This window comes from Amphiprion ocellaris, chromosome 19 (genome assembly GCF_022539595.1).
Source record: "Amphiprion ocellaris isolate individual 3 ecotype Okinawa chromosome 19, ASM2253959v1, whole genome shotgun sequence".
In the NCBI taxonomy this organism is placed as follows: Eukaryota; Metazoa; Chordata; class Actinopteri; family Pomacentridae; genus Amphiprion; species Amphiprion ocellaris.
Window position 1 is genome coordinate 29,513,190 of NC_072784.1, and position 21,559 is coordinate 29,534,748.

Sequence of the window (21,559 nt, forward strand, 5' to 3'; positions counted from 1 at the left end):
CACTAATCCAACACAGAGGCGACAAAGTCTCCCGACACAAAAGGCCTGAAGTGAAGAGTCCTGCAAGCTGCTCTGTTCCCATAAATACAGTATGTGAGTGTGTCACCTTCAGGGCCTGTACAGGAAGGATCAGCACCGGGACGTTCCCTCCACGCTGCAGGTGTAGAGTTTCTCCTGGCAGGGGGATGAAGTTCAGACTCTCAAGCTGACTAACACACCAAGGACGGCTGTTTGAATGGATGGGAGGCTGAAAAAAAGGAGGTAAAGGGTCGATAATCTGTCTGAAAGAGGTGCACAAACATTAACACTCCGAGCCCTGCAGCAAACTGAGATAATAAATGGTAAACCCACTGTGATGGTTAATTGAGAATTTGATGTTTTTTTAATTTTATCTTTCCTCAGCTCGATATCCTCAGAGGAGACAAAGATTGCTTGGTTCAGGATAAGGTTGAAGTTTTGGGAAAAACACTTCATTATAAAGTTGGATGAATTTTTTTTTTTTTTTATCAGTACAGTGAATATAAAGCAGGCAGGTAACAGCATAATAACTTTAAAAAGTGGCTCTGTGTGTCTCAGAGACCAAAGTATGAAATGACAGTTGACTGTTTGTGGTTACGTTTGGGGTGATTTTTTTTTTTTGGTCAGTGACTCCCCTCAGAGTGCTGTTAAATGACTGATTATATGCTTTATTTTTGATGTACACCAACGTTCAAAAGTTTGGGGTCACTTAGAAATGTCGCCATTTTTTTAAAGAATAGCATTTTTTTCAGTGAAGATAACATTAAATGAATGATAAATCCAGTCTAGACATGTTAATGTGGTAAATGACTATTGTAGCTGGAAACAGCAGATTTTTAATGGAATATCTCCATAGAGGTACAGAGGAACATTTCCAGCAACCATCACTCCTGTGTTCTAATGCTACATTGTGTTAGCTAATGGTGTTGAAAGGCTCATTGATGATTAGAAAACCCTTGTGCAGTTATGTTAGCACATGGATAAAAGTGTGAGTTTTCATGGAAAACATGGAATTGTCTGGGTCACCCATAGTGCATGAATGTTAATTAGTGAGCTTCAGGGATCCTAGAAGGTGGATTATGTTACTTTCAGACAGAGCCAGACTTGTTGTTTCCCTATTTTCAGCCTTTGCACTGAGACACGAAAGTGAAATCAATCTTTTCATTTAACTGTCCCTGTAAGGAAAATATAAACTTCTACTAAGCCTGTGTTTGCACTTTCTGCCATCCGCTCAAAGGTCTCTGTGGATTCTTACATGACCCAGGCAAATATAGAATAATGACATGTTTGGAGGCACAAACAGCCATTGTAAATCCATTGAGAAAGAGGCCGGCTTGGCACTGAGGAATTCACAGCTCTGGATGCGACTGTCTGCTGGCTAGATTCAGTCAGAGTGAGGTCAGGATCCGGGCTTTGCTTTCATCAGACATTTTATTTGCTTTTCCCTCACGCTAATTGCAGCAGTTGGAGTTACACTGACAGGTCTGGACGCAGAAACATAAACAGTGAGATTAAAGAAACAAACAGGCAGCAGCAGCGTCGAGGAAACAAATGCAAGTTGTGAATTGTATATGTAGGATCGAGGTCAGATAATACATAATGCGTCCGTACGTCTCTGTCTTTGTTTACGTTACTGAGCGCTCACGTTCATGCGGAGGCATTTATGCATGCAAGTGTGCAGTCCAGACTACACGACCAACTGTTGTGCCTGCAGGTGTCTCCTGCTGCTGTACCACAGATACACATTTCCATCGCCGGAGGCCTGCTGATGGCGCCTACATGTGTCAGCCATTAGAGCAAATTACAAATCCTCCCCTGCAAAAAGCTGAATATTCCACTCCGGGTTCTGTAATTTCCAGTACGAGGAAGAAGCTGTCACCCATTCGCGATATCCAGCAGAACCCTTTAAGCCATCATGACGGATCTTTGAAACCGCCGCCCAGGAGATGCTCATTTATCCGCGGCCCAGCCTGCGGAGTGATGTGGCGATTGACGTACGTTTGTCCGTCTGTATGTCTGTCTGTTAGCAACATGACTCAAAAACAGACTAACGGATTTGGATGAAATTTTGAGGGAAGGTCAGAAATGACACAAGGACCAAGTCATTAGATTTTGGCAGTAATGCAGCTTATAGTCTGAATCCACGGATTTGACCCTTTGATGCATAACCTGGGTCAAAAGTGACCCAAATCCAATGGAAAATGGGTATCTCCTTATGTGGTCTACGCATCAAAGGGTTACAGATTTCTGTATCATTGTGAGATAGTGGCACAGCGTCACTGTAACCATGACAACAAGCGAACACTACATCAGCTGCCTGCTGATGATCACGATTGTGATCCCACTAAAAATCCACCGCTGTAGACTTATCAGGACTTATCCGTCAGAAATCATGCAGGGAGCAATTGATTAAATCGTGGGGGTGTTTCCGAGTTCCATCAATTCCTGCCATCCGCTACATATTTAGGTCACGTGATTCGGTATCCGTACATAAAGAACACATGCATAACACACACCTGAGCTCAGCGCAAGGTCATTTTTTTATTAAAGATTTCATCCGTCAGAAATCATACAACGACTCAGCAGCCTTGTCTTCTGAGAGAGTACTGAGCTCTCTGAGTGCTTTTCTTGTTGAGTCTGGAATGAATTATCAAGATATTTAGTGACAATGAACTGCATTTGCTGGATGCACCTCCAAGATATTTCGTATGAGGTACGACTGCTAAACAAATGAACTTTTCATCGAGATCGCCACGTCTTCGTGCGGTTAACGGACTAAAAGGGCTCATACCAAAAACAAGCTCCCATTGTGGCATCTCTTTGAAGAAACAACAGATGCCATGCAGACTCTGTCCTGCATATAAGATGTTGAACCCTCAGGTAGCGAGGATCACAGAATACAAGAGCCGACAACAAAGCGTCTGTGAAGCTCCACCCTCACAACTTTTATCTGCAAATGTAAGCAAAGTCGGTAAGAATGACAGATGACTGCAGAACAAAAATCACTCTGATCTCTTCGTCCACACACACTTTTCTGTCCCCACATCTTCCTCCACCTTCACACAGGTGCGTCCAACTTTTTCGCCTCCAGCACGACTTTCAGACTCCCAGACTTGCCCTGCAGCTTTATCCAGACATCACTGAATGGATCAATGCACCGAAGATCTGAGAGGAGAGATGTTTGGAGCTTATGCAACACTCAGCAGCCTTGAAAGCATTAAAACAGTGCAGAGGCCCCAGTTCAACATGGGAGTAATTTCTATCTAAAGAAGAGCTCGCTGGGTTTCGTTCCAACATTACTGGGGTTAGACGAAAGAAATCGACTTAAAGATATTTTCACATAAACAAAAATTCATGCGAGCGGCTACTAGAAAGCAGCTGCTCGGAACAATTTTCAATACGTCTTTCATCCTGACAATAAAAACCAAAATGCCTTTCCAGGGAGCAAGTCTGTACAGGAGCCTGGCGCTTCTTTAAAACTGTTATTTACTTTCGCTCTGTACTTTATTGTAGCATCAGGCGAGCGGGACTGTGAAGAGCACAGAGGGAATTAAACTGAATGACAATCATGTCATCACATAAGCCGCAGACCATTTGGGAAATGCCTCCTTTTCTAATCCACAGCTCTGTGGTGGAAAGTGGGATCTGGCGGTTGGCTTCTAAGTGATGTTGGGTGTGTTAGGAAGGGTGGAGGAGCTGCGAGTTTAAAAAGAGACGCTAAAAAAGAGACACGTGTGATTAGTTGAGGATACAGTTTCGTGCCTCCCAGCTCAGTTTGGGGGATTCACTGCAAATCTGACAGAACCGTAAAGGTGAAACTGCTGCAGAGAGACTTTATTTTACGCCTGCGGGGTTTTATACATACATCCACGCTGCTGTGGAGGCCTATTGTTCCAGCCTGCGTGCACATATACCAGTTGCGGTACCCGATCCCAGACTGAAATGCTTGTGGGCTGCTCTGTGTGGCTTCCTTTCATTGAAGGGCCTCGCTGATTGCCATGACGTCAGCTCCAAACCTCAGCTCTGCCTTTTATGTGTCACTGTCACCATGTATTTCCGCCCAGTGTGTGAAAAACAACTTTCTTTCCATCGTTGGAGCTCCTCTGACACGGACGGCCGGGTTGAACACTGTGCTACTGTTACTGGGCCAGAACCGCCACCCAGCTGGAGGCGCTTGTTCACATTCACACCGTCCAAAACAACCGTGGACGGACGAAGAGCCGGGTAATTTAAATGGTGGCTCATTTATGTTAACAAGTCGAGCCGGATCTCTGTAAATAAAAACACAAACAGCCATCAGATGGGTGTTAACTGACTGTAATTGCTGGTGTAAAAACCACAGCAGTTTGTCTCCGCTTTCTGGAGTTTCCCATGTTTTTAAAATTCCAATCTGCCACAGCGACTGTGAGAAAACAGAGCTGTCATCCTGAAAAAAAAAAACAAAAAAAAAAAAAACAGTCTCCTGTCCATTGCCTCACTGTTGAGTCAGGTCTGCTGGAACAGTATCACCTGCCCTGAGAGATCCTGCAGGCCAGAAAGACTCGCTTAAACTGTTTCATGCTGCAGAAACAGCAGATATGCTTCTACCCTGTGGGGCCTGTCTACAGGAATGCAAAATCATGTGCGTCTCAAACAAGCAAACCATCAGCTAAAGGTGCTGATGGTTGTTTTGGCCAAAGGGGACAGGAGTATACCAAATATGTGACCTAGCAGGGGGAAAAACGGAGCTGCCGGGAGATAAACGAGGTCTGAAAGTTGGATATTTCACTTTGTGGACTGACAAGTTGTTTAGTTCAACTCGCTTGAATCAAAAGTTGTAAAATGTTCACGTTTCTCCGACCCTCTAAAAGCTTTACTTAAAACAAACAGTCACAACTGTCTGAGAAGGAGGAAAGTTAAAAAGAAGAGTTCAGAAATATGGTTTTCCTGCAAAATAAACATGTTATGATTATTAATACTGAAGCATCAGTGTGTCGGCAGCATGTTAAAGGGAGAGAAAAGATGAAGAAACTAAGTTCTGATACATAAATCTGTTTCAGTCTTTGGATATTTACTCTCTAATCTGCGATATTTGCTGAGATATTGGATTATTTAAACATTTACTGAATGAATGAATGAAACAATGTGGGCGGTTTAAGATGAAAAATCACCTAAATGGGTTTCTGACTACTTTTTGTAAGATATTAGAAGAAAAAAATTATTTAATCTTTAAAAATATGTTGTAAAGCTACTGTGTAATCTCTTTTTTTGTGAATGTAGTGGAGTAGAAAGTACTCAAATATAGCGGAATGGAAGTAAAAAATAGCATAAAACAGAAATACTCTAGTAAAGTACCACAAAATTGTACTTAAGTGTGGTAATTGAGTAAATATGCTTGGTTATTTTCCACCAATGAGATTAATTCAGTTTAACACGAAAGACTACAGTAAAAACAGGAAAATAAAGCTGTAAAAGCCCATTTAACCTGATTATATCAGCTCAAACACTCACAAAAAACTGAAAAATTCAAAAACTTTCCAAATAATTTGTACAAAAATAACATTTTCAATTGTACACTCAGATTTTTGGCATAAAAATAAAACAAAACATATATAATTAGTGAGAGGTGGATTTGGATTTTATTCCTTTTTCCTGATTCTAGTGTTTATGTGAAGCTATGATGACTAAGGTGTTTACAGAAAACTGATATTGATCCTCTCATTCAAGCTCTAACTATACCAACACCAACACTCACAAAGAAAAACCCAATAAAAAAATCTAATTAAGTTGCAAAAAGCAGAAAATGATCAAATTTATACTTTGATTTTCGTACAAAAACAAAACAAAACATGTATAACTAGTGAGGTTTAGAAGTGGATAAAGATTTTGTACCATTTTTAAAAGTTGTTTCTCCCTGATTCTAATGAAAAACCCCCAAAAAATGCAATGAACTTGCACAAAAGCAGTAAATTTTCAAGTTTATACTCTTGTTTTTGTGCAGATTAACCAAACACATACAGATTTGGCGGCGGATAAAGATTCATTCTAGTGTTAATATGAAACTAAATTGACAGTTTGTTGTCTAATGTTTACTGCAAATACATAAAACTGTTATTGATCCTCTCGTTCAAGCTCTAACTATATTAGCCCCAACACTCATAAAGAAAACCCAATAAAAATTTCAATTAAGTTGCAGAAAAGCAGCGAATGATCAATTTTACACTCTTGTTTCTTAAACCAAAACAAAACAAACGTGTATATGATTAGTGAGATTTAGAGATGAAAATGGATTTTGCTCCTTTTCTGAAGCTGCTGCTCTCTGATTTCAGTGTTTATGTGAAGCTACAGTAACTAAGGTGTTTACAGAAAACGGATATTGATCCTCAAGCTCTAAGTATACCAGCACCAACACTCACAAAGAAAAACCCAATAAAAATGCAATTAAGTTGCAGAAAAGCAGTCGATTTTCCATTTTTACTCTGTTTTTGTACAAATTAAACAAAACATGGATAATTAGAAAGATTTAGAAGAGATTTTGCTCCTTTTTAAAACTTGTTTCTCCCTGATTCTAGCGCTTATGTGAAGCTCAGGTGACTAAAGTGCAAATACATCCAACTGATACAGATCCTCTCATTCAAGCTCTAACTATAGTAGCTTCAATATTTGCAAAGAAAAAAACAATAAAAAATGCAATTGAGTTGCAGAAAAGCATCAAATTTTCTATTTTTGCTCTGTTTTTTGTTAAAAAAAAAAACAGCAAAATATAATTAGTGAGATTTAGAGGTGGAAATGGATTTTGTTCCTTTTTTAAAGTTACTTTTGTCTGATTCTAGTGTTTATGTGAAGGTAAAGTGATTGTCTGTTGTCTAACATTTACTGTAAATACATAAAACTGATATTGATCTTTTCTTTCAAGCTCAAACTATACCAGCTCCAACACTGACAAAGAAAAACCCAATAAAAACTGCAATTAAGTTGCACAAAAACAGCAAAATTTCAATTTTATGCTCTTGTTTTTTGTACAGATTCAACAAACTTCTATATAATTAGTGAGATTTAGAGGTGGAAATGGATTTTGCTCCTTTTGGAAAGTTGCTGCTCCTTGATTCTAGTGTTCACATAAAGCGAAGGTGACTAAGGTGTTTACTGCAACTACATGAAACGGATATTAATCTCCTTATTTAACTCTGCTGTGCTACGTCTTACATTTTAGATCATGACTTCATTTCATAAATTAGCCCAGCTTGGTAATCTTGAGTCACGCTAAAGCTGCACGTCTGTCCTCGTTCCTCGCAGCAGCAGCTGCAGCAGCAGCAGCAGCAGCAGCAGCAGCAGCAGCAGCAGCAGCTGCAGCAGCAGCAGCAGCAGCAGCAGCAGCAGCAGCAGCAGCAGCAGCAGCAGCAGCAGCTGCAGCTGCAGCAGCAGCAGCAGCAGCAGCAGCAGCAGCAGCAGCAGCAGCAGCAGCAGCAAGCAGCAGCAGCTGCAGCAGCAGCAGCAGCAGCAGCAGCAGCAGCAGAAGCAGCAGCAGCAGCAGCAGCAGAAGCAGCAGCAGCAGCAGCAGCAGCAGCAGCAGCAGAAGCAGCAGCAGCAGCAGAAGCAGCTGCAGCAGCAGCAGCAGCAGCAGCTGCAGCAGCAGCAGCAGCAGCAGCAGCAGAAGCAGCTGCAGCAGCAGCAGCAGCAGCAGCAAGCAGCAGCAGCAGCAGAAGCAGCAGCAGCAGCAGCAGCAGCAGAAGCAGCTGCAGCAGCAGCAGCAAGCAGCAGCAGCAGCAGCAGCAGCAGCAGCAGAAGCAGCAGCAGCAGCAGCAGCAGCAGCAGCAGCAGCAGCAGCAAGCAGCAGCAGCAGCAGCAGCAGCAGCAGAAGCAGCAGCAGCAGCAGCAGCAGCAGCAGCAGCAACAGCAGCAGCAGCAGCGCCACGCCCTCGCTTTGTTGCTGCTGCTGATAATCACTCTGGGTTGTCTGTGAGGCTTCATTCCTGTGGGAATGTATTCTGAGACTGTGACCTCTTCTTTTTTAACCCCTGCACCAACAGTCTCGCACACAGACCGTCCTCTTCTTCCTGCATCTGGTCTCACTTTGGGTTTGGAGGTCTGTGTTTTTTGGGACACAACAGAGCCGCCGGACGGCTTTTATTTCTGCGGACTTCCCCAAAACACACATCTTACATTAATTTGGATTCTGTTTTGACCAGCCGCTTCCTGCAATAATTGTTACAGCTCTCTGTCTTAAGTATTTGGCAAAACATGTTGTTCTCTCCAGCATAATCCAGAGCACTGACAAGCCAATAAGGAGAGATAAACACTTACTGCAGGGTGACTGACAGCAGAGATTATGGGGTTTTTGCTTTTCTGGCACCAAAATAAAAGAATAAAAGTTCAAATGTGGTGAATTAAAGTTTGAGAGTGCCAAACTGTGATATTAATCATGCGCTAAAGGATCATTTCTGCCTAAGGAAGTGATGAGTGATGGCTCTGGAAGGATAGTTGGCTCTGAGGTAGATTAGTTTAAGGTGAGCGTGTTGCTCAACAGATGCTGAGGGGCATGAAGCTGCAGAGGTATGTGGAATTCCCCTCAGTGGTGCAACATGGATGATCCAGATACGCAAACAGACACACTCAGAGAATGATGCTTTATGTAAATACCATAATGGTTATTCTTTGTGCAGTATTCCAGAAGTGAGATGTGCTTCTGAAATGAAATTATTTGCTTTAAGGCGGTGAGTTATGATACGTATAAAAAGTATTCCATGCCTAATTTGAAGTATCACACACTATCAGGGAGGGTAGAGACTCTGTGTCAGTCATTTTGAAGGAGACACAGATCCTCCTAAAGATGTTCAAAAGTCAGAAATACAAAAATAATATCATGATAGAGTCTTATATGACTTAAAATTAAATGTCATGAATTAAAGTTGCCCTATATTCGTTAAAGCTGATATTATTTGTTAAAGTTGCTCAAAAAGGAGTTGAAGTTGCCCTACATTAGCTACAGTTGCTGTATATTAATTACAGTTCCTCTATATTAGTTAAAGTTGTCCTGCTTTAGTCAGAGTTGCTCGATATTAAAGTTGCTCTATATTAGTTAAAGTTGACTCCACTACCGTTCCAAAGCTTGGGGTCATTCAGACAATTTCATGTTTTCCATGAAAACTCCCACTTTTATCCATGTGCTAACATAACTGCACAAGGGTTTTCTAATCATCAATGAGCCTTTCAACACCATTAGCTAACACAATGTAGCATTAGAACACAGGAGTGATGGTTGCTGGAAATGTTCCTCTGTACCTCTATGGAGATATTCCATTAAAAATCAGCTGTTTCCAGCTACAATAGTCATTTACCACATTAACAATGTCTACACTGGATTTATCATTCATTTCATGTTATCTTCATAGAAAAAAAATGCTTTTCTTTCAAAAATAAGGACATTTCTAAATGACCATTAGTGTAACCATAACACAAATAATGCTTACTGGAAATGACTGTAAATAAAATTAAACCAGAATCAAAGGAGCTTTTAAGCACTAACAATGATTGTTTTTGGGATAAAAGCTGTAATTTATATCAAAGAAAAGTGTCTGTTTTTGATTTTCACAATATACACTTTAACTAGAACTTTAAAATAATGATAATGTTTCTTTTCATACTAATAATGTCAACATTTTGTTATAGAAGACCCAATTGACCAGTCTTTTAATTTTAAATATGGTCATCTGTTCAACACACAGATAAAACGAGGTAATTAGTGAGCTTTAAATGAGCTTGTAGCTTTAACAGAAGTAGCATTTACTGTCTGCACATTCCTAATAATACCTGCATCTGTCCCTATATGCATTTCTTTCTTCTCTACTTGTTGATCATCAGTGGAAAAAACACCAACTTCCCCAACATCTACTAAAGAAACGCTGAAGTCAGAGCAGCTCCTTAACTATGTCATAACACTGGCAGTGATTATAGGTTTCTGATTGGATCGTAATAACCATGCAGAATAAAGCGCTCAGGCACCTCTGAGCATTTTCTGCACAGAAGTTAGCAATCAGCACGACCAAAGAGCCACTTTTGACTATTACGACCACCCATCTGGGGTCTGCGGGGAGCGACAAGTCCTGCAGCTTCGTGTGCAGACGAGACACCGACAGAAAACTGCAAGATCAAACATGGAAGGAGTGCGCACAAACACGCACACACACAGAGCATGAGCTGGATCTCATACGAAGCACGCCTGGATTACCAAGCAAGATGACAGAGGATGAGCAGCCACAAATTGCAGGGAGCTGAGGGTTAGCTGGGTGGGTGGGTGCAGCTCTGGTGGGGGGTTGGGACAGTCTGTGGCACCGTACCCAGGGAAAGACTGAGGTAATTACTTATTCCTCCACAGCGCTGCTCAGTCTCTGTCTGAGAAGATGTTTTTAGCGTGCCGTAAAACCTCCCCAGACGTCAAAGGCCTCTGATGTTTCTGGACATGCGCTGACACAAATACAGCTTTTTCCACAGTCTATCAGCGAGCCGAGCCTCCTTTTAAATCACTCCGCTGAAATCCTAAACCCGCCTGATATTTCCATACGCTGAAGACAGAGCGCTTGATAAATGTTTCCTGGCCTCTGGCACACTTTTATCTTGGGCTCCATTTGATCATTTTCGCCAGCCTCTGACGCTGAAACTCGCACAGCAAACACAGAGTAAAGGGGAATATATATGCGGCGTGATGAACGCTGCACTTCCACAGTTTCTGTCAGGATTAGTGTGACCACCCAGGCCGGACCATAAGACGTATCACTGCCAAAATCTAATCACTTGGTCCTTGTGTCATTTCTAAACTGCCCTGAAGATTTCATCCAAATCCATTGGTCCATTTTTGATTAATGTTGCTAACAGACAGACAGACAGACAAACCAACACTGATCGTCACATAACTCCATCGCGTTCTTTGGCGGAGTAATAAAAAGCATTAGGTTACATTTGTAGTAACCTGAAGCCATTCCACTGCTAAATGCTAAACTTTTTACTCTGCTAAGGAACGCGGGGGAGTTATGTGACGGTCAGCGTTGGTTTGTCTGTCTGTCTGTCTGTCTGTCTGTCTGTCTGTTTGTTAGTAACATTATTCAAAAATGGACTAACAGGTTTTGGATTAAATTTTCAGGGAAGATCAGAAATGACACAAGGACCAAGACCCAGATTTTAGGCTTATAGTCTTGATCCACGGATTTGTTAAACATTTCTGTATCATTGTGAGATAGCGGCACGACGTCACTGTAACCATGACAACAAGTGAACACTACATCAGCTGCCTGCTGACGATCACATGATTGTGATCCTACTACAAATCCACAGCTGCAGACCATGAATTGTTTAAAGATTTCATCCGTTGGAAATCATAAAATGACTGAGCAGCCTTGGTGGAGTACTGCGATCTGAGTGCTTTTCTTGTTTGAAGTTGTGGCTCTCTGATTTTAGTGTTTATGTGAAGCTCAGGCGACTAAGGTGTTTACTGCAAAAACATAAAACTGACATTGATCCTCTCATTCAATTCAATTTTATTTATATCACAGCAATTACAAATTACATTGCATTCATGCTCTAACTGTACCAGCTCCAACACTGACAAAGAAAAACCCAAAAGAAAATACAAATAAGCTGCACAACAGCACTGAATTTTCAATTTTACACTCTGATTTTTGTACAAACTAACCCCTTGACACCTGAACTTATTTACAATTAAATTAATTGTAAAAAAAAAAAAAAATTGCGTGTTTTTGCTTTCCAGCTGATGCTAAAATAGGTGGAGATTGTTAATTTGTCTATTACACATAGAACATATATATAATAATAACAACAGTTATATAATAATTAGGTCCCACTCCTACCAGTCCTATGAGGAACCGGTTTTGGCAAAGGTTCCAAGGTACGTATTGAATATGCACAAGCCGGCATTGGGGGAATGGATATGCTATCTTGGCTGCAGTCTGAATGAAAGTGGTATGATGCGAATTTGCGAGAATAGGGGTCAAGGGGTTAAACAAACATATATACTACCGTTCAAAAGTTTGGGATCACCCAGACAATTCCATGTTTTCCATGAAAACTCACACTTCTATCCATGTGCTAACATAACTGCACAAGGGTTTTCTAATCATCAATGAGCCTTTCAACACCATTAGCTAACACAATGTAGCATTAGAACACAGGAGTGATGGTTGCTGGAAATGTTCCTCTGTACCTCTATGGAGATATTCCATTAAAAATCAGCTGTTTCCAGCTACAATAGTCATTTACCACATTAACAATGTCTACACTGGATTTATCATTCATTTAATGTTACCTTCATTGAAAACAAATTGCTTTTCTTTCAAAAATAAGGGCATTTCTAAGTGACTCCAAACTTTTGAACGGTAGTGTACATGAATTAAAGTTGCTCTTATTGTGTTGAGTTAAATGAGTTAAAGTTGCTCCATATTAGTTTAAGTTGCTTTATATTAATTTAAGTTGCTCAAAAATGAGTTAAAGTTGCTCTAAATGAATTAAAGTTGCTCCATATTAGTATTGCTCCACAACAGTTTAAGTTCCTTTTTATTAGCTAGAGTTGCTCTTAATGAGTTAAAGTTGCTCTATATTAGTTAAAATTTATCTACATTAGCTAAAGTTGCTCTATATTAGGTAAAGTTGCTCTATATTAATTAATTAACTTTCAATTTTAAACTTTGATTTTTTTTTTTGCTGATTAAATAAACGTATACAGATTTAGAGGCGGATAAGGAAGTTGTTCAATTCTAGTGTTTTTGTGAAGCTAAAGTGACTGTTTTCTAAAATTTACTGCAAATTACATAAAACTGACAGAGTAAAGGGAATATTAATGTGGCGTGATGAGCGCTGCACTTCCACAGTTTCTCTCTGGATTAGTGTGACCACCTCTGAGGCCTTTCAAAGCCCCCCATAGCCTCTGATCAAGGCCGGATAAAAGATGACATGTGGGCACACAATCAGCCAGACTTCTTCTCCTCCTTTTAAACCTTTCCTCTCATCCCTCAGTCAGTCCAGCCCAAAACAAGGACCCCTCTCCCCGATGTGTGCGAACAATGCCAGCGCCACACACCTCAAGCATTCCTTTGAAGCTGTGAGAGCGACCTGCCGTCTCAGGGTCCTATCTCCCTGCAGCAGATCGGAGCTTCAGATAGCGACTGAGTCAAGTTATACATACGCATATGCCCGTGTGTGTTATTGAAGCTGGCAGCACTCGGAAACAGGAATGTGATCACGTGATAAAAACGACAATAAAGTGGCAGAAGCCATTGAAATCTCACATATTGTTTATTTTCTTACTGCCAGCCCTCATACTTGGGATTTTACTGGGTGCTTTTTTGGCTTTGCTGCGCAAGTTTGCATTCTGCACAGCCTCTCACACAGCTAAAGTGTTGACGTTTTGTTGGAAAGAAGTGAAATTTGAGGTTTCTTCCTTAATGCAATTGTATTTTTATCGCCCCCTCATTCCACTTTTACAGTGTTTATAACCAATGTGGCCCATTGAGATGTGCGTTTCATGTGACCACACCACGTAAAATCTGTTTATGCTCTCTGTAAACTACACGTCATCTCGTGTTGAGGTTCACTCTCGGGCCTTTCAGAAGAGATGAGCAGAAATATTCCTGTTTGGGGTTTCTCTTTTAAACACGAGTCATTCCAGAACTGGAGGACATTTGGGCTTTAAATGTTTGAAAAATAAACCTTTTCTTTTACAGTTTTCTGCTCCATATTCATCAATAATAGGTATTGATTAGCTCAGCTTCCACATCAATGGCAGCATTTTTATTCCATGTTTTCTGTGGTGTTTGCTAACCCTACTCTAATCACAGTAACAGGGTTGCTAATCCATGCTAATGTGATCTTTTTCTCAGCAGTAGAAGCTAGATATTTAGCTGCTGTTACTGCTGACCAAGAGGACAAACTGACTGATGGAAAACAGTCCAAAGAATTAGTCTGATCCTGATAATATGAGGTAGAGTGAGACGTTCAATCAAGGCTGACAATGGGATGAAAAGATGAAAAATAGAAGAGAGGACATAGCTTTGATCTACACATTCTGTAGGAAAACTGATGATGTTGACTACAGAAACAAGACACAATATGACAGAAACGGGAAAGAAAATGACAAAAACAAGACACACAATGACTAAAACAAGACACAGAATGACAAAAACAAGACACAAAATGACAGAAACGGGACAGAAAACGACAAAAACAAGACACAAAATGACAAAAACAAGACACAAAAGACAAAAACAAGACACAAAATGACAAAAACAAGACACAAAATGACAAAAACAAGACACAAAATGACATAAACCAGACAAAAAATGACAAAAACGAGATAAAAACGACATAAGACACAAAACGGCAAAAACAAGACACAAAATGACAAAAATAAGACACAATAACAAAAACAAGACACAAAATGACAAAAACAACACAAAATGACAAAAACAAGATACAAAATGACAAAAATGAAACAGAAAATGTCAGAAACAAAACAAAATGACATAAACAAGACCAAAACAAGACATTCAATCAAGACAATGTTATTGAAACATGAAAAATAGAAGAGAGGACATAGTTTTGCTCTACTCGTTCTTTAGGAAAACTTGCTGATGTTAATTCCAGCATCTCATGTGATTCACTGTTTTCTTCTTCTTCTACCAGCTAAAAAGGTTCTGCTAACAGAGTTGTTGTGGGACACACGTTCCATGTAAAACAATTATTATTTAAAATATTGTGTTGATCAAAAAAATGCTTCTTCAATTACAAGAGACATCAATGAAAAAAGAAAACAAAAAAAGAAATTTAAATTTCATTTTAACTGTTTTATGTGAGATTGAATTTGGTCATCAGGGGGGTGGAACAAGAGAAAAATGACATTTTAGGGGAAAGTTCAGACTGATTTGGAATTTAAAGATATTTTTAACATTCTTTTCTCCTAGTTTTTTTAGATTTGGTCTGAGGACAAGAACATTTACACAACAACCGCATGTTTTAGTATTTTGTACGTGGATTATTTGAAATTTGATGTAAATGTCCTCCAGTTCTGGAATGACCCATGTGATCCTGCCAGAGTTGCAACAATACCCGACCAGCAGAACCTCCAGTTCCCTCAACGTTCCTTTGCTTCAGAGCGGAAATCACATTCCGGTGTCATGTAAAAAAGCTCTGTTTTTCCTTCCATTCGTTACTCAGAGGCAGACGGCCGACATGTGTACGTCTGAAACATGTGCAGGGCAGCCGTCCACGTATGGATGGAGACGTCCTGTACAGCTGCTTAGCTCACATTCTGTAGATATTACTCCCTGATGAAAGGAAATGTCTTTATTTTTCTTACAGCCATGTATTCAGGAGCCTTATTCCTGCAACTAAGTGATCCCAGCTCCCGTTGTGAAGCGCTGGAGGGCAGATGTTGCAGCAAACGCTACCCTGATGATGTATAAAGTCAGAATGAGTTAACAGAAGCAGGTGCAGCGCCCCATAAACATCCACATCTAAGCAACAGGCGTGTACACGTTACAATCAAAGCAACATGGCAGCGGTGCACACGTGTTCAGCTCCAGCTCCGGGCTCGGCCTTGGGGACTGTTGCAGTGGCAGTGGTTTAATGTAATTAAGGATCCCGTTTGCTCAGGAGCAGGATGAGCCCCAGAGGTCAGCGGGAGAAAAATCTGCCTCATGATTCTATCAGAGGATTACCACGTCTTCCTGTTTGCTTCCTCTCGGCCATACAGCTGTGCTCAGATGCCAGCCACAGAGACTGTTCTCCCAGATAGTAGATGCTAATTACAGTCCTGCGTTCGGAGCAGTTTCCCCCTTTATTTTTCCCTCTCGCATCTGGTTTATCTTTTGGATTTTGGTTGAGGATGTCACTCTTCCACTTTCAGACTTTCCTTTTCCCACTCGCAAGTTCACAGTTTGATCTGTTTAGCAGCTGTGCATGGTGGCAATACAGAAGAGGCACTTACACTGCTGTTCAAAAGTTTAAGCTCACTTAGAAATGTCCTTAATCTTTAAAGAAAAGCAGTTTTTTGTTTCCAATGAAGATAACATTAAATGAATCAATCACAAATACAGTGTAGACATTGTTAATGTGGTAAATGACTATTGTAGCTGGAAACAGCTGATTTTTAATGGAATATCTCCATAGGGGTACAGAGGAACATTTCCAGCAACCATCACTCCTGTGTTCTAATGCTACATTGTGTTAGCTAATGGTGTTGAAAGGCTCATTGATGATTAGAAAACCCTTGTGCAGTTCTGTTAGCACATGGATAAAAGTGGGAGTTTTCATGGAAAACATTAAACTGTCTGGGTGAGCCTAATCTTTTGAATGGTGGTGTATAACCAGTGACAGTGAAGGCATGAGTTGCTTAATGGAGACATGGAGATGAGGCAACATTAGCGCTACAGCTATCAGTTTGAATTAGTGGCATTTCATGGGATTTGGCGCTTTTTAAAAAAACTAACCAATGAATTTTTCCTTAGCTATCGTGTTCACATGGCCGTCTTCATGTGTTCATCCTTTTTCGCCCATTTGCTCCATGCATTTATTTCATTTTATTAACTTTATCCTCTCTGTTCTCTCTTCTTGTACCTTTCTGCAGCTATTTCTGGTTGTGGAGCTGCACTGGTCTAATCTGCAGCATCTGTACTTGCCAATCTGTCCAGTGTTCAAGTTCTTTTGTTTGTTTCTTTCTGCTATCTTTACTTTCCCATTTACCGTCACCCCGACCGGTCGAGGCAGACGTCAGTTCTCTCTGAGCCTGCTTCTGCTGGAGGATCTCTGTTAAAATGAGTTTTTCCTCTCCATTGTTGCAAATAAACTTAGGAAATTCTTAGATTTGTTGGGTTTACCATGTGTAATCTTGCAGGGTCTCTGTCTATCTTTCAGTTTATTTTAGTCAGGTAGATTTGTAATTTACATCATTTTGTATGGTTTTAACAGTAATATTTAAATTGCTCAGGTACTTTACAATGTTTGCCTTAATATTAGACTTGCTATCCCAACAATCATCTTATTTCGCTCTTGGCTAAACATTGGAAATAACAGTGACCTGAGCATCACTTTAGACAAAAACCTTTAAACTCAATCAACGATACTATTCTTCAGTTACAAGGGGACTCCAGCACGCTAGACCTGCACATTTCTAACTGCCACTTTCTCCACAGTGAACTGAAAAGTTTTGATCACACCTTACAGACAAAATCATCATCACATCAAATAGTTTTTGCTGTAAATGCTTCAGCGTAACCATCTCTGAATGTTTGCACTTCCTTTTCTTAATCCTGTGACTGACACCGAAAGCTTTCATCTCCCCCTCTGATCTCATAGTCTTTGAAATCAGCAGCACCACACCTGCTCATCCCAGACACTTAAACAGCATGAGACGTCCAACGCACCCCCACGTCCTCGCTTTGTTTGAAATTCCACCACACCACCAGCCAAGAAGCGCGTGAAGAGATAAATGGAAAACTGTGCTGAGTAGAAAAACAAGGAGCTGAGAACCAACATTTTACCAACAATACTAAAAAAGATCGCTGGTTTCACTCTCAATAGGTGGATTTTAGCTACAATTTCAACCAAATCCCATTAAAACAGCTATTTATTGTGATGAAAACATCTTTCTTATGGAGCAGAGTTTATTTTATAGACAGAATTCAGAAACTTCCCACATTTACGAAAGGAAATTTTCCTAAAAAGGAAGAAATGAATGTACAGCGGCAGCAAAAAGCCACTAAAAATGCATGTTGCGTGTTGTTCTACAGCATAGAAATGAGATTAATCTGTTATAGATTGTTATAGACAATATATAACACTGTGCAATAAATTCAGGCAGTAAAAGTAAAGAAAGGATTCTTAGTTAACTTCACACAAACTGTAGCATCGATTGCACACATTTTTTGAGGTACTCTGGAAGACCTTTTGTGGGTTTTGTGTTGTCTTTCTTGCTTCTGTCTCCTTATGTAATACCAAATCTGCTGCAGGACTCCTTGTTCTGCCTGTAACTGAAGATCATTCTGTGGTTTTGGGGTCGTTTTTGTGCCGCAGAATGAATTTTGGGCTGATCAGAAGCCTCCTGATGGTGTTTTGTGATTGGTTGGATTCCAAAATTCTAACCTTAAAAACTGTCTGTAGATCTTCGCTTTCTGCACCGAGAAAAAAAAATACTTTATGTCCACATACAGTCTGGTGAGTTATAAAGCAGTTTTTTGTGGGATATTTTCAGAGTCTATAGCCCCATCCACTGATGGAATTGTGTAATTACACATTTGAAGAAGGACAAAGTCTGCTCTCCACTATGTTTACATTTCATAGGTGAATTTAAATATATATTTACACATACTGCATACATGCTACATCTCGTATCCCAAGATTGTTTATACAGTTTATATTGTATAAATACTGCATATATCTCGTAGCATTAAAATGTTTATACAGTTTATATCAGGGGTGTCAAACATGCGGCCTGCGGGCCAAAAGCAGCCCGCCAGAGGGTCCAATCGCAGGACGACTTTGTAAAGTGTAAAAATTACAGAGAAGACATTAATTGCAGATTTTGCATTTGTAAAACTATAATTTTAAAATAATTTCTAGACCATGACAAGTTGTTTTGATCACAAAGTAAAATACTAGATTGTTCATTGTTCTTTTGTCATTTTGTGTCTCATTTTTGTAATATTTTGTCTTTTTTTGTCTTGTTTTTTGACAGACTTTTGTCGTTTGTCTCATGTTTTTGTCATTTTGTTTCTTGTTTTTGTTGTTTTGTGTTTCCTCTATGTCTCGCTTGTGTTTTTTGTCTTGTGTCATTCTGTGTTTTGCTTTATTCGTTGTTTTTTGTCTCGCTTGTGTCATTTGTTCTTTTTGTTGTTCTCATTTTTGCAATATTGTGTCTTGTTTTTGTTGTTTTTGGTCTTTTTTGTCTGACTTTTGTCATTTTGATCATAAAGTAAAACACTATATCATTCAGTTCCAGATACCTGAGACTAAATGTTGTGTTCCTTTGTAGACACTCTGCTCTGGAAGTTGTAATGTGTAAATGATAAACTGAGGCATAATATTGTTGAAATTAAACTTATTTCTCTTAAGAAATTTCAGGTTGTTCATAATGTTTTGCAAAAAAGATAATTCCTTGAACGTGAATATTTTTGGACTAAAACAAAAGAAAAATGTGGAGTTGTGGTTATTTATAGGTTATTATGCTATGATTGTACTGGTCACTTCAGATCAAATTGGCGTGAATGTTGCCCCTGAACTAAAATGAGTTTGACACCCCTGGTTTATATCATCTGTACTGTTTATACTCCACATACTGCTACTTATCTCCACCTGTAGATTAAAATGATCTATTTTATGTTGAATCTATATATCTGTATATTCATGTCATATTCATAGATCTCTGTCTGCACTGTAAACTGTTGTTTATACTATACATTACAAAAGGTAAATACTGCTGCTTTTACCCCTCTAGTTAGATGCTAAACTGCATTTCTTGTCTTAGTACTCTACTGTCTTAGGTGCATCTAATTTGCACTGCAGCTCAGAAAGTGTGTACAACTAAGAAAATCTAATTCTACTGACACATTAACTTATTAAACTAAACCTGCAAAGTTGCTGATTTTATTTCCGTCTTTAGACTCACGATTTAAACCAAAAACCCTCTTTCTTTCCTTGCTGTTTAATGCGCCCACCGTCCATCAGCGTCCAGGAGATCCATCAGGCTTTGTCCTCGAACACTTCATTCACTGTGTGCACCTTCAGCAAACATGTTCCTCTTTTACTGCTCACCTTTCTGTCCACCAGCCTCTTCTGTGGAGGGAAACAGTGGATAATAAAGGTGTAATTCCTCAGCTGTGTCCTGTCCTGTCCTGTCCTGTATGGGTAAATAGCAGGAATCACCTTTAGGGATGAACTTCAGTGAGCTGCTGAAGATTCAGAAGCGTGACAGCCCCTCTCTCGGCCCGTCGTACAAGAACTCGTGGCCCAATCCGTTGCCACACTTCCCACAACAAACCTAAAGATAAACCATCATATCTCAGCATCTACAGATCATGATTAATCCCAGAACCAGTGCAGTAATCTACCTTTAGGGGTCCCCATGCTTCAGGCTGTTTGGACACGCTGTCCTCGTGGATCGTCTCTGAGAAGGCCGGCCAAGGAGAAGAGTGCTCAAACTTCGATTTGCTAGAAAATAACTCGTGTCCACATTCAGAACACACATATTTATGTGTGTTCTGAATGTGGACACGAGTTATTTTTTCTTCATACCTGAAGAAAAAAAAAGACATTTATTTTCATTGCACTCTTATCTTCACATGCAGCTGAACACTTTGTTTCCCACTCACCAGGCTGGAAGTGATTCTTGTACTCTTCCCCACCAGAAAAGGAGCAAAATGACATTTCATCCATGTCAGGTGTCAGAAAACTCTTTACTTACTTTAGATGTTTACAGAGAGTCACCTGGCTTTAGCCAGAAAAAACCCTGCGAGTCCAGATCAGGTGTCACCAACTGTTGCTCTTGTGTAACTCTGAACCCACTGCTTCCATCTGGTGGCAAAACCTCAGGTGGAAACTTCATTTACCCAAGAACTGCACACAAATACCACTTTTAAAGTGCTTACTTGAGAATTTTATGCTACTTTAGACTTCGAAAGCACCATTTTTCGGAAGGAAACATATTTTTTATGCCACTACATGCATCTGACAGCTTTAGTTACCTTTAAGATGAAGATTTGACACTTTGGTTGATACAGAATAGAAGAATAGAACAGGTTTTTATTGTCACTGTTACATAAAACCCCAGTGAAAATCAGTTTAGCACTCTCCACATAGCTGCATTAAAAATAAACTATATGAGGCAATAAACAGACTAAAAATATATACATATATTATATACATTATATTATTGAATCTATTATTATATTACTAAGAAATTATTAAATATTATTGCATATTATATTAACATAAAAAGCTTTTAACCCTCCTGTATGTCGTGAGTGAAATTGACCAATTTTAAAGTGAAAACACCTAAAAAAAATTAAATAAATGAACATAACAGGAGGGTTCAAATACGGCACAGTAAAAGATTAAACCAATTTTTGCAATCTTTTGGTGTCTTACAAAAAGCTGTGTGGAGTCCAGGTCAAATTTCAGATGTTCCAGAGTTCAACAGTGATTCTTCCCTTAAAACGTCTCACATTAATTTTAACAAATGTTCACATTTATGATCTAAAATGTTGTCAAAAATAGAAGATGAAGGAAAAAGTGCAAAAATTGAAACTTGATTTGAGCATCCTCTCCAAATAATCACCCAACAAGATTTATCTGCTTTTTGTGTATAAAACTTTCTATGAAGTACTTAAAACCACTGATGCCTCACTATTAATAATCTGTGTCATGTACAATAATATATCCAAACCAGTACTTCTACTTTAACTACATTTTGCTGCTAATATTTGTGTATTTTTACTCAAGTAGAATTTTCATGTACAACTTTTACTTGTAAAGGAGTATCTTTTTACATCGCTGTATTAGTATT

The 21,559-nt window shown here is 39.6% G+C and overlaps 1 long non-coding RNA gene across 1 annotated transcript; it reads right to left on the reverse strand.

The window, feature by feature from the left end:
* Positions 1 to 14,342: 14,342 nt before the first annotated feature.
* On the reverse strand, positions 14,343 to 20,243 carry LOC111578210 (uncharacterized). Its single transcript, XR_008599839.1, has 3 exons — positions 20,106 to 20,243; positions 19,921 to 20,035; positions 14,343 to 19,830 (listed from the first exon to the last, which is right to left on the reverse strand). It is a non-coding gene; the product is annotated as an uncharacterized LOC111578210 (long non-coding RNA).
* Positions 20,244 to 21,559: the final 1,316 nt, after the last annotated feature.